Source organism: Lactuca sativa, chromosome 9 (genome assembly GCF_002870075.4).
Source record: "Lactuca sativa cultivar Salinas chromosome 9, Lsat_Salinas_v11, whole genome shotgun sequence".
Lineage (NCBI taxonomy): Eukaryota > Viridiplantae > Streptophyta > Magnoliopsida > Asterales > Asteraceae > Lactuca > Lactuca sativa.
Genome location: NC_056631.2, coordinates 30,772,789 through 30,784,156, shown reverse-complemented (window position 1 = coordinate 30,784,156; position 11,368 = coordinate 30,772,789).

Genomic DNA, 11,368 nt, shown 5'->3' with positions numbered 1-11,368 from the left:
AACTTTGTTGTTTTCAAGTGAGTAGGACCATAAACAAAACACGAACTTATACATGAAAACCTAGATGCGAACTCAAAATGAAAGAATGTTATTGCTGACATTATTGACAAATTTAATTAGTTTCTATAAAAAAGAGAATTATAATTATGGATATCATTTAATATACACACAATTATGAAAATCATTTAATATCTATCTTTATTTAATTAAATAATTATTTAATTTTTCTTAATTCGTGTTTATCATGTTTTTCTTGGAAAAAATTCCGCAACAGTTTTATTAAAAGAAGTACTCTTATTTTTATAAAGCATAAACAAAATCGGTCTTTTTTGGCCGTAAAAATAAGGATGTCACAGTTGGTATCAGAGCATTAGTTTAAGCGGACTAGGAATATGGATTTATTTCTAGAGTTAAACTTAGAATGCTAAGCAATGATTGTGAGGAGTGTGTCTAATAAAATTTAGGTAATACACCTGAATAGACACAAGCACTAGCTAATTTAGGGAAAATTCCTAACCTGCTTTTATGTGCTAAATGGTTTGTGATATGTGTTATGTGATCAGATCTATGGTCTGTTGCCGACCGGATCTGGAAATTTTATGCGCTCAGATTTCTAAACGTTTAATTACGGTATTAGAACTGACATGTAACTTTTCGGAGTAATAAGGAGTATTACACGTCTTAATCTTCTCTGTCTATATTCTAGTCTCGATGCACTGAACACATGCTTCCGTGAATGTAACGTCATGGTGAAGGCTCGTAGCGAATTGATTAAACGGAGGAAACGAGGAGGCTTGCGATAGTGAATGACGCTATTGGAAGATATTGTAAGAGAGTTATCTTGCCTTTAGAATGTGTCTAATAAATAATACGTCCAGTACGGGAGAAGTACACTTTCGATTAGAACTTTTGGTATAATCCATGAAGTTATCCCATCGTCTGACATTTCCACCACCAACCGAGTTGAAGCAGAATTGACGATTAAAGATATGCATGGAAGAAGTCCTAGTAGTGTCTAGGGGAAAATTTTGTGATTGTTTGGACACCTTTCTATGTGTTAAAATTGTTTTTGTGATAATAACGTGGAGAACTGCGAGGCAATACTTGGGACGAGTATGAGTAGGTGTGAATGGTAGTAGAGGCCTATACTATCGGAAGCACAAGACTCACGCTTGGATCAGGGAAAGTCTCAAGGTTACCAAGAAACTAGTAATCGATTTCGTTTTATTCAAGTATGTCATTACCATCATTTCCGTAATGACTAAGAAGATGATTGTTATTCTGACCCTAATGGTCATATCAAATTGAGTCCGACTTCGATGAGTATGTTAAGTGGTTCAGAGAACCAAGTTCGATGTAGCATCTAACTTAAGCCAGAAGATTGATGTGAATCAAAGAGATTAATAGAAGCATCGCACTCGTTGTTAAAGAAGTTGGTAGCTAGAAATGATACATGTTGAAATGTGATTGTATCACATTAGAAAATGAAGGAAGGTATAGTCAGTTCTGGAATTTGACTCTAAAAGACCTAATTCTAAGCGTTACAACATACGATGAAAGGTCAATAGAACGTGACCCATCAGCCTATTGTCAAATCAAATAAATTATCTTAAGTTTGTTAAGAAGAAGAAGGAGTCTCCAATAAGGATATAAATTGTGAATCGAAGGTAATGATTAAAGGTCTAACATGAGACAGAGAGCGGTAGCGAGACAAAGCATCGCCTGCGGTCAAGAAGTCAAAGAGTTAATTCACAGGAGCATAGAAGTTATGATTATTAACTAGGATGCATAGATAACGTGTGGAGTCATTATACAACCCTGTTTCGTTGATGATTCTGAGACGTGATCATCCTAAGGGGGAGATAATTGTAATGCCCGTAGATCCGGGCTATTTATTTAGAGGCAATAAGCATCAAAAATGAGTTTTGACGGAAGATTATTTAGAAGGATTAATCTTAACTAAGTTATATTATATGTTACAAGGGTTCTGTACATAAAAAGAACGCCGAAATTCGAGTTATAACGAAGAAGTTATGACCTGTCGAAGTTTAACGGCTAAACCGGCATGACACTGCATGACGTAAAAAGTGAGTTTACGATAAAGTGCTTTTTATCCTTAGCGATCTAAACGAAAATCGTAGCATACGTTAAATCGAGAGAATGCATAAAAACAACGCCAAAATCTGACTTCGTATGAAGAAGTTATAATTTTTCTAAGATTTGGCATAGCAATGCACAACCCGAAATTCGAATTTTAGATCGATCGATTTTTTGGCCAACGCAACCTAAATGAGAATTGAATATCTTATTAATAGTAGCACAACGGTAAAAAGACAAACGAAAACGGACATCGGATGAAGAAGTTGTGAATTTTTAACGGACTTTTCCTGTCCCGGTCTGTTAAAAATATAACTTTAAAAATAAAATCAAAATTAGCCGACAGAGTCTAAACGAAAATTGTAGAGTACGTCTCCATCTACGCGTGGATGTAAAGAACGTAAAAAACGGAGTTCGTATGAACGAGTTACAGATTATAATGGCATATTTACATATTAAAATATAGTATAAATCATATATACGTACACATATATATACATATGTATATATCATTAGAAAGGTATCGACAATGCGGTCATTATAAGAATAATGTTGAGTTCTTTCGACATTAGTTTAGTTACAAATGATCAAAGCCATATATATATATATATATATATATATATATATATATATATATATATATATATATATATATATATATATATATGTGGATGGACAACTATTGTGTGGACGTATGGATAATGCTATTTTATGAAAATTACGAAGAGATTATGTTGTTTAGTAATGTGAATACGTTCAATCTCACAAAACTATTGTTATTTTAATGGATTCTCACCAATTCTAATTCATTTTTGTTCTTATGCGTTGTAATTTATTTATTTTAATTCTTACAGAATACGACTTAATAAACATCCTGATAACATTTTGAAAAAAAAATGAGAATAATTAAAAAAAGTATATAATAACCTTATAGACAATTTAATTAGTGAAAATGCTTAATAATTACAACAATTATATAAGATTGAACGTATTCATATTATCAAACAACATATTTTCTTTGTTATTCTCACATAATAGCATTATCCACACGTCCACACAATAGATGTCAATCCACATTTCCACATTTGAACCTAGCTCTCTCTCTCTCTCTCTCTCTCTCTATATATATATATATATATATATATATATATATATATATATATATATATATATAGAGAGAGAGAGAGAGAGAGAGCTAGGTTCAAATGTTTCACACATCTATTGTGTGCTAAATTGCACCAATAAGAATTTAGTAAAAATTAAATTATTATTTAATCAAATAAAGATAGATATTAAATGTTTTCCATAGTTAATAATATTCTTTCAGAATGAATTCACATCTAGTTTTGTATGTATGGGTTCATATTTTGTTTCGTGACCCACTCACTCTAAATACAAAACCAAGTTGCCTAGAACATGAAAAACGAGAGTGTATTATAGTAGAATGAGAGTTTATTCTAGAAGAATGAAAATATATTCTAACAGAATGAGAGTGTATTCTACAAAGTGTTGTTCGAGAGTCGAGTCACCACCTAATCAGGTGAGTGCCTAGTCCCTTTCATCTTACACATAGATATGAAGTATTTAATATAAAATATGTGTTATGTGTGCATATTGTCTGAATACTTGCTGTCTATGCTGGGTGAAAGATTTTTTTACATGTTTTAAATGATTTAAATTGTATGTGTATTTTATATCTACAAAATGTGTTGGATAAAACTTGGGTAGATGAATGATGAGGGATGAAAGTTGATATAAATGAACATTAGTAGTACGGACCTAGTGCCTATAGGAGAACATTGGCAGCAATGGACCTAGTACCCTATAGATGAGCACTGGCAGCTGCGCTACAACCTATAGATGTTTTTGATCTATGGTAAACATCCTAGCAGTTGCGCTCTAAGGACAGTATCGGCAGCTATACCAAATAGAGAGACTTATGACCATGACAACAGCGTTTAAAGGTCAATACCGGCAGAATCGCCTCATAGAAAATGTCAGGATTCTGGTAGCTGCGCCTTAGTGATAATATTAGTAGTTGTGCTTGACCACTGTGTCATGGGCAACGATGGACTTCGTGTCGTTTCCTTAGGATGATCCTTAGCAATGAATGAACGAGGAATAGTTGATTCTTAGGGTAAATCCTTAAAAAGATAATGGGAATGGGTAATTAGGTTGATTGTTTGATGTTTAAACATAATAATTCTATTAATGTTGGTTGAAAACCCTATGTACTCACCAGGTTTCCCAACGTGACCCACTCAAGTTTATTTTTATCACAGGTGTCGATACAAAGCCACTTTACACTAAGAGATTTAAAAGAGATGTAGATCACTAGTGTAAATAAATGTAAGTTCTATTTATGGTTATGTTTCTGTATTGACGATGACATCCCAAATGTTTCAAAATGAATAAAAATACATTTCTTCAGAAATGCTTTGATAACGTATTTATCATGTTTTTCTTGGAAAAAATTCCGCAACAGTTTTATTAAAAGAAGTACTCTTATTTTTATAAAGCATAAACAAAATCGGTCTTTTTTGGCCGTAAAAATAAGGATGTCACAGTTGGTATCAGAGCATTAGTTTAAGCGGACTAGGAATATGGATTTATTTCTAGACTTAAACTTAGAATGCTAAGCAATGATTGTGAGGAGTGTGTCTAATAAAATTTAGGTAATACACCTGAATAGACACAAGCACTAGCTAATTTAGGGAAAATTCCTAACCTGCTTTTATGTGCTAAATGGTTTGTGATATGTGTTATGTGATCAGATCTATGGTCTGTTGCCGACCGGATCTGAAAATTTTATGCGCTTAGATTTCTAAACATTTAATTACGGTATTAGAACTGACATGGAACTTTTCGGAGTAATAAGGAGTATTACACGTCTTAATCTTCTCTGTCTATATTCTCGTCTCGATGCACTGAACACATGCTTCCATGAATGTAACGTCATGGTGAAGGCTCGTAGCGAATTGATTAAACGGAGGAAACGAGGAGGCTTGCGATAGTGAATGACGCTATTGGAAGATATTGTAAGAGAGTTATCTTGCCTTTAGAATGTGTCTAATAAATAATACGTCTAGTACGGGAGAAGTACACTTTCGATTAGAACTTTTGGTATAATCCATGAAGTTATCCCATCGTCTGACATTTCCACCACCAACCGAGTTAAAGTAAAATTGACAATTAAAGATATGAATGGAAGAAGTCATAGTAGTGTCTAGGGGAAAATTTTGTGATTGTTTGGACACCTTTCTATGTGTTAAAATTGTTTTTGTGATAATAACGTGGAGAACTACGAGACAATACTTGGGATGAGTATGAGTAGGTGTGAATGGTAGTAGAGGCTTATACTACCGGAAGCACAAGACTCACGCTTGGATCTGGGAAAGTCTCAAGGTTACCAAGAAACTAGTAATCGATTTCGTTTTATTCAAGTATGTCATTACCATCATTTCCGTAATGACTAAGAAGATGATTGTTATTCTGACCCTAATGGTCATATCAAATTGAGTCCGACTTTGATGAGTATGTTAAGTGGTTCAGAGAACCAAGTTCGATGTAGCATCTAACTTAAGCCAGAAGATTGATGTGAATCAAAGAGATTAATAGAAGGATCGCACTCGTTGTTAAAGAAGTTGGTAGATCGATCGATCGATTTTTTGGCCAACGCAACCTAAATGAGAATTGAATATCCTATTAATAGTAGCACAACGGTAAAAAGACAAACGAAAACGGACGTCGGATGAAGAAGTTGTGAATTTTTAACGGACTTTTCCTGTCCCGGTCTGTTAAAAGTATAACTTTAAAAATAAAATCAAAATTAGCCGACAGAGTCTAAACGAAAGTTGTAGAGTACGTCTCCACCTACGCGTGGGTATAAAGAACGTCAAAAATGGAGTTCGTATGAACGAGTTACAGATTATAATGGCATATTTACATATTAAAATATAGTATAAATCATATATACATACACATATATATACATATGTATATATCATTAGAAAGGTATCGACGATGCGGTCATTATAAGACTAATGTCGAGTTCTTTCGACATTAGTTTAGTACAAATATCATTAAATCTATTTAAAATAGTATTATAAAGGGGTGTTTAGTTGTTGATATAACTAAAAGGTCATTAAGTAATTATGGAGGGTAGTTTTTGAAAATTTAATTAGTATAAATAAGAGCCTTGGGCTCTCATATTTCTTGCACCTTTCTCTTGATTCAAGAGTCTTTCTCTCCTTATCCCCCAAGTATTTCGGTCCCTCGTGATTCGACTTCTCTTTCTGTAGTTTTTAGTATAGTAAGGTGAGCGCTGAAACGCTGCACGAATCTTTCTTAGAAAGATTCAGCGACGAAGTTTTGCCCCTGCAAAGCTCGGCTCCTAGCAAAAACCCCATTGTAAGTAAGTTATGTTTACCCTACTTTACGTATAACTTATATTAGTATTGTTGTTATGAACTTATAATAAATATTAGTATTGTTATTATGAGCTTATAATAAATATTTGGGCTATTATTATGAGTTATATAGGTGTCGTTATAATGTCTTTTTAACCACTCGCGGTACGGGGGTCCGGTTTGGAGGGCCGCTTGGGTTGTTGGATTCAGAAGTGCTAATATGCCGAAATGATCCTGCCCTCCGGTGTTCCATGTCTGGCCTCGTCTGTATATAGTGGGTGAAAAGTATTGTGTCACGCTTATATAATAGTAATAATAGTTAGACTATTAATTAGTCGCGGTTAATGTCAGACTAAACCCTAGTGATATTGATACTAGGTTTTGTCGAGGGAAAATTGTTTTAAGATAACGAAGTGATGTTCGAGTGCCGAGTCACCACCTAATCAAGTGAGTGCATAGTCCCTTTCATCTTACACATAGATATGAAGTATTTAATATAAAATACGTGCTATGTGTGCATATTGTCTGAATACTTGCTGTCTATGCTAGGTGAAAGATTTTTATACATGTTTTAAATGATTTAAATTGTATGTGTATTTTATATCTACAAAATGTGTTGGGTAAAACATAGGTAGATGAATGATGAGGGATGAAAGCTGATATAGATGAACATTAGTAGTACGGACCTAGTGCCCTATAGGAGAACTTTGCCAGCAATGGACCTAATACCTTATAGATGAGCACTGGCAGCTATGCCATAGCCTGTAGATGTTTTTGATCTACAGTAAACGTCCTAGCAGTTGCGCTCTAAGGACAGTATCGGCAGCTACGCTTAATAGAGAGCCTTATGACCATGACAATAATGTTTAAAGGTCAATACCGGCAGAATCGCCTCATAGAAAATGTCATGATTCTGGCAGTTGCGCCTAAGTGATAATATTAGTAGTTGTGCTTGACCACTGTGTTATTGGAAACGATGGACTTCGTGCCGTTTCCTTAGGATGATCCTTAGGAATGAATGAACGAGGAATAGTTGATTCTTAGGGTAAATCCTTAAGAAGATAACGGGGATGGGTAATTGGGTTGATTGTTTGAAGTTTAAACATAATAGTTATATTATTGTGGGTTGAAAACCCTATGTACTCAACAGGTTTCCCAGCCTGACCCACTCAAGCTTATTTGTATCACTGGTGTCGATATGAAGCTACTTTACACTAAGAGATTTAAAAGAGATGTAGATCACTAGTGTAAATAAATGTAAGTTCTATTTATGCTAATGTTTCTGTATTGACGATGACATCCCAAATGTTTTTTCAAAATGAAAAAAATACATTTCTTCGGAAATGCTTTTATAGCGTATTTATCATGTTTTTCTTGGAACAAATTCTGCAACATTTTTATTAAAAGAAGTATTATAATTTTTATAAAGCATAAACAAAATCGGTCTTTTTGGCCGTAAAAATGGGGATGTCACACTAAAAGTGGAACATTGGATCAATTTTTTGGACAGATTAGGTGACTAGTGGTATATTAGTTTTTTAGCGATATACCACTAGGGTAAATTTGCTATACAAAAAATTTAAAAAAATCGAATTACCAGTTGAAATATCAATTAGCCTTTTCTCTCTCTCCCTCTCTCTCTCTCTCTCTCGTGTTATTCACCGCATCATCCCCTCTTCGTTGACCGCCTTCCTCTGCCCTCCAACAACCAACCTACCTCTGTCAACAACCAACGCCTTCGATGGCTTACCACTCTTTCCTTCGTCGACCACCACTACGACAACCTAATATCTCTACTCTCTCTATCTTTCAATCATTGATTTCCTCCCTTATTACCACCGCCTAACACCGCCACCGTAGATCTATTGAAGTGTTTTGTGAATCAAATTCCACTTGGTCGATCCATTGTATCAGAAATCGATCTTCATTGTAGCTCCCCAACGATTGATAGATTGAATAGCGTGGTGGATGCGTCCTTCTTCCCTCTCGGAGTTCTGTGCCCTAATAAATCAATTAGAGTTCTGAACGCTCTAGACCTCCTAATTCGTATCTCTTTATCTTCGATTATTGACAAACTAAACAATGTCGCAACAAAATTCTCCTTCGCCTCTGATCTTCCGGCCTCGAGGACATGAATCAGAGGTTTAATTGCATAGTCTTCCTTCTTCACCAGTGTTTCCAGTTTAGTAGATCAGTTCTTGCTTCAATAGCAGAAGAAACAAATCTCAGTCCAAAAGATGATCTCCACCATATATGATTTCTCGACCCGTTTCCAAATCGTGTTTTGTCTTAATCTATACTTGAATCAATCTTTAAAGGTACATCTAAATTCCTCCTATGTTTATATCTAGTCAAATTTTGTTCATCGCTAATCCTAAAGACAAATTTATAGGTTTTAATTGCAACAAGTGTGCACTGCAGTTATCATCCAAGGTGGATTCTTTTCCACTAATGTATTGATTGAACACTGCTTATGAATATTCTTCGGATCGTGATTCGATATTGATAGTAGAACCAAGAGAACAAATCCTCTAGATGATTACATATTCCGCTAGAAAACAAAAACTAGGTTAGTTGGTTACCCTTTTGACATTATTATTACCTTTTGTTCACTGAGGATTATAATTTTGGATGCTATGTTTATCTTTCTCTATCTATTGTATCTTGCAGCAGCCACCTATACAAGGGATAACAAGGAGAATGTTGATGCAACTAATTTAAGTTCTAGAGGCATATCAAATAATAACACAAATGTCACTGTATGTTTGGACAATTATTCTTATATTGAAATCAACATGTCGGTGGATTCTAAGGTAATCATATATCTAATTATATGTCATTTGTTGTTTGAATATTTTATTTCATTATCACAAATCATAATATACATGGCAATATGTTGTAATTATGGTAACTTAATGGGTTCTCATAAAGTGTTGCATTTTTTATATGATGTAGGGATGTGCTTTGACGAAATCTTTTTCAAATGGAACCATATTTTCTCCTACATTCCATATTTCCAGAACTGTTAAAGGAAAAATTGTAGATGGAGGTAAATAATAAAATTGCTAGTTTGTTGACAGTGAAATGTAATTATGATTTAATTAAAATACCAAGAAATAAAATATTGATTAATATTATTCGATTGTTGATTACAAATTACAATAAGCCTATAGTTTCACTTTCTCTATTCGACTTTTTTTTTGGAAATTACAATATGATTTTGTTGATTTTGATTTAGATATATTTTCAATCGTTAAAAATGGATGATGTCATAATGAAAGAGGAAAATAATTAAAAATGGATGATGTCATAAAAATAGATATATTACAACACACATATTTGAATCAAGACCAAGATTATTTGCTTTCCTTAGGAGAAATGCAGGTTTGTATGATCTAAAACTTTAATTGTGATTTACTACAAATTGCTCATATGATAATCTATCGGAAATAAATCGTAGTGCTTGAGATATCTTTTGGATATCCTTATGTTGTTGAAGATGTGATAATCACTTTTGATAATCGCAAGTGAATCATATATGAATTACATGTGATTCACATGTAAATCACATGTAAAGATGTGATCTACAAGTGAATTATATGTGATTCACATGGAAATATATGATTTACATGTTAATTATATGTAAATTACATGTGATTCATATGCGAATTATATGTGATTTACATGTAAATCACGTATAATTCACATATGAATCACATGTAAATATGAGATTTACATGTGATTCACATGGAAATGCGATTCACATGTGAATTATATGTGATTTACATGTGATTCATATGAGAATTACATGTAAATCATGTGTAATTCACATATGAATCATGTAATTCACATGTAAATCACATATTTACATGTGACTTATATTTGAATCACAAGTGAATCACATATAAATTCTATATGCACACATGCATTTTATGTGAGTATTCTACGTTAATTATTATTTTTTTTAAAATTTCTTATAAATTTTACATTTGAATCTTAAAAGATATAATCACATTATATAATCAAATGTGAATCTTACATGATATATATATATATATATATATATATATATATATATATATATATATATGCATTTTTGTGAGTGTTCTTGTATTAATCAAGTTTTTTTAATTTTTTTTTTGTAGATTTGAAAGAATTAGTGGAATATACTGAAGATGTGAAAAATGATGAATTGAAGAAAATATGGAAATCTTGACACGAAGATATGAAAACGCTTTTAAATTTTGTAGCATTTTTTTGTTTTTTATATTTTATTTTGTATCGAATAAAATACTTATTCTATTGGGTTTATAGATTAGTAAATAAATGAGTTTTTTTTATGATTTCCTTATAAATATTATAGTATATGAAGTATGCATATATGCATTTGTAGAAGTATGCATATACGTATCTAAAATGTTGATTTTTTTGGTTAAAAAATTATAGTATCTTCTAAATATTCCAGTTTTTTATTTATTGATTGATTTTTTAAATGCTTTTAAAAAATTGTAGTTTTTTTGAAATAAAATACTTTTCTTTTCAATTTTTTTTCAAAAATTCATTTTTCTATAAAAAATTAAAAAAAATCTGCACCTCTAAAAAAATTGAAAAAAATACTATTTTTAAAAAAAAGTATGAAAATTTGATTTATTATGCAAATTTTTGGACATTTCTATTAATATTTCCGATAACACAAAAATAAACATTAAATGAGATTGGTAAGATAACGATTATGCCCTTAATGAATTAATTTTGATCTAACGCTCCATTTTTAGTTCTCAGGAAACTATGAGTTTTCAACCGATTTCACCCCTATATATATATATATATATATATATATATATATATATATATATATATAT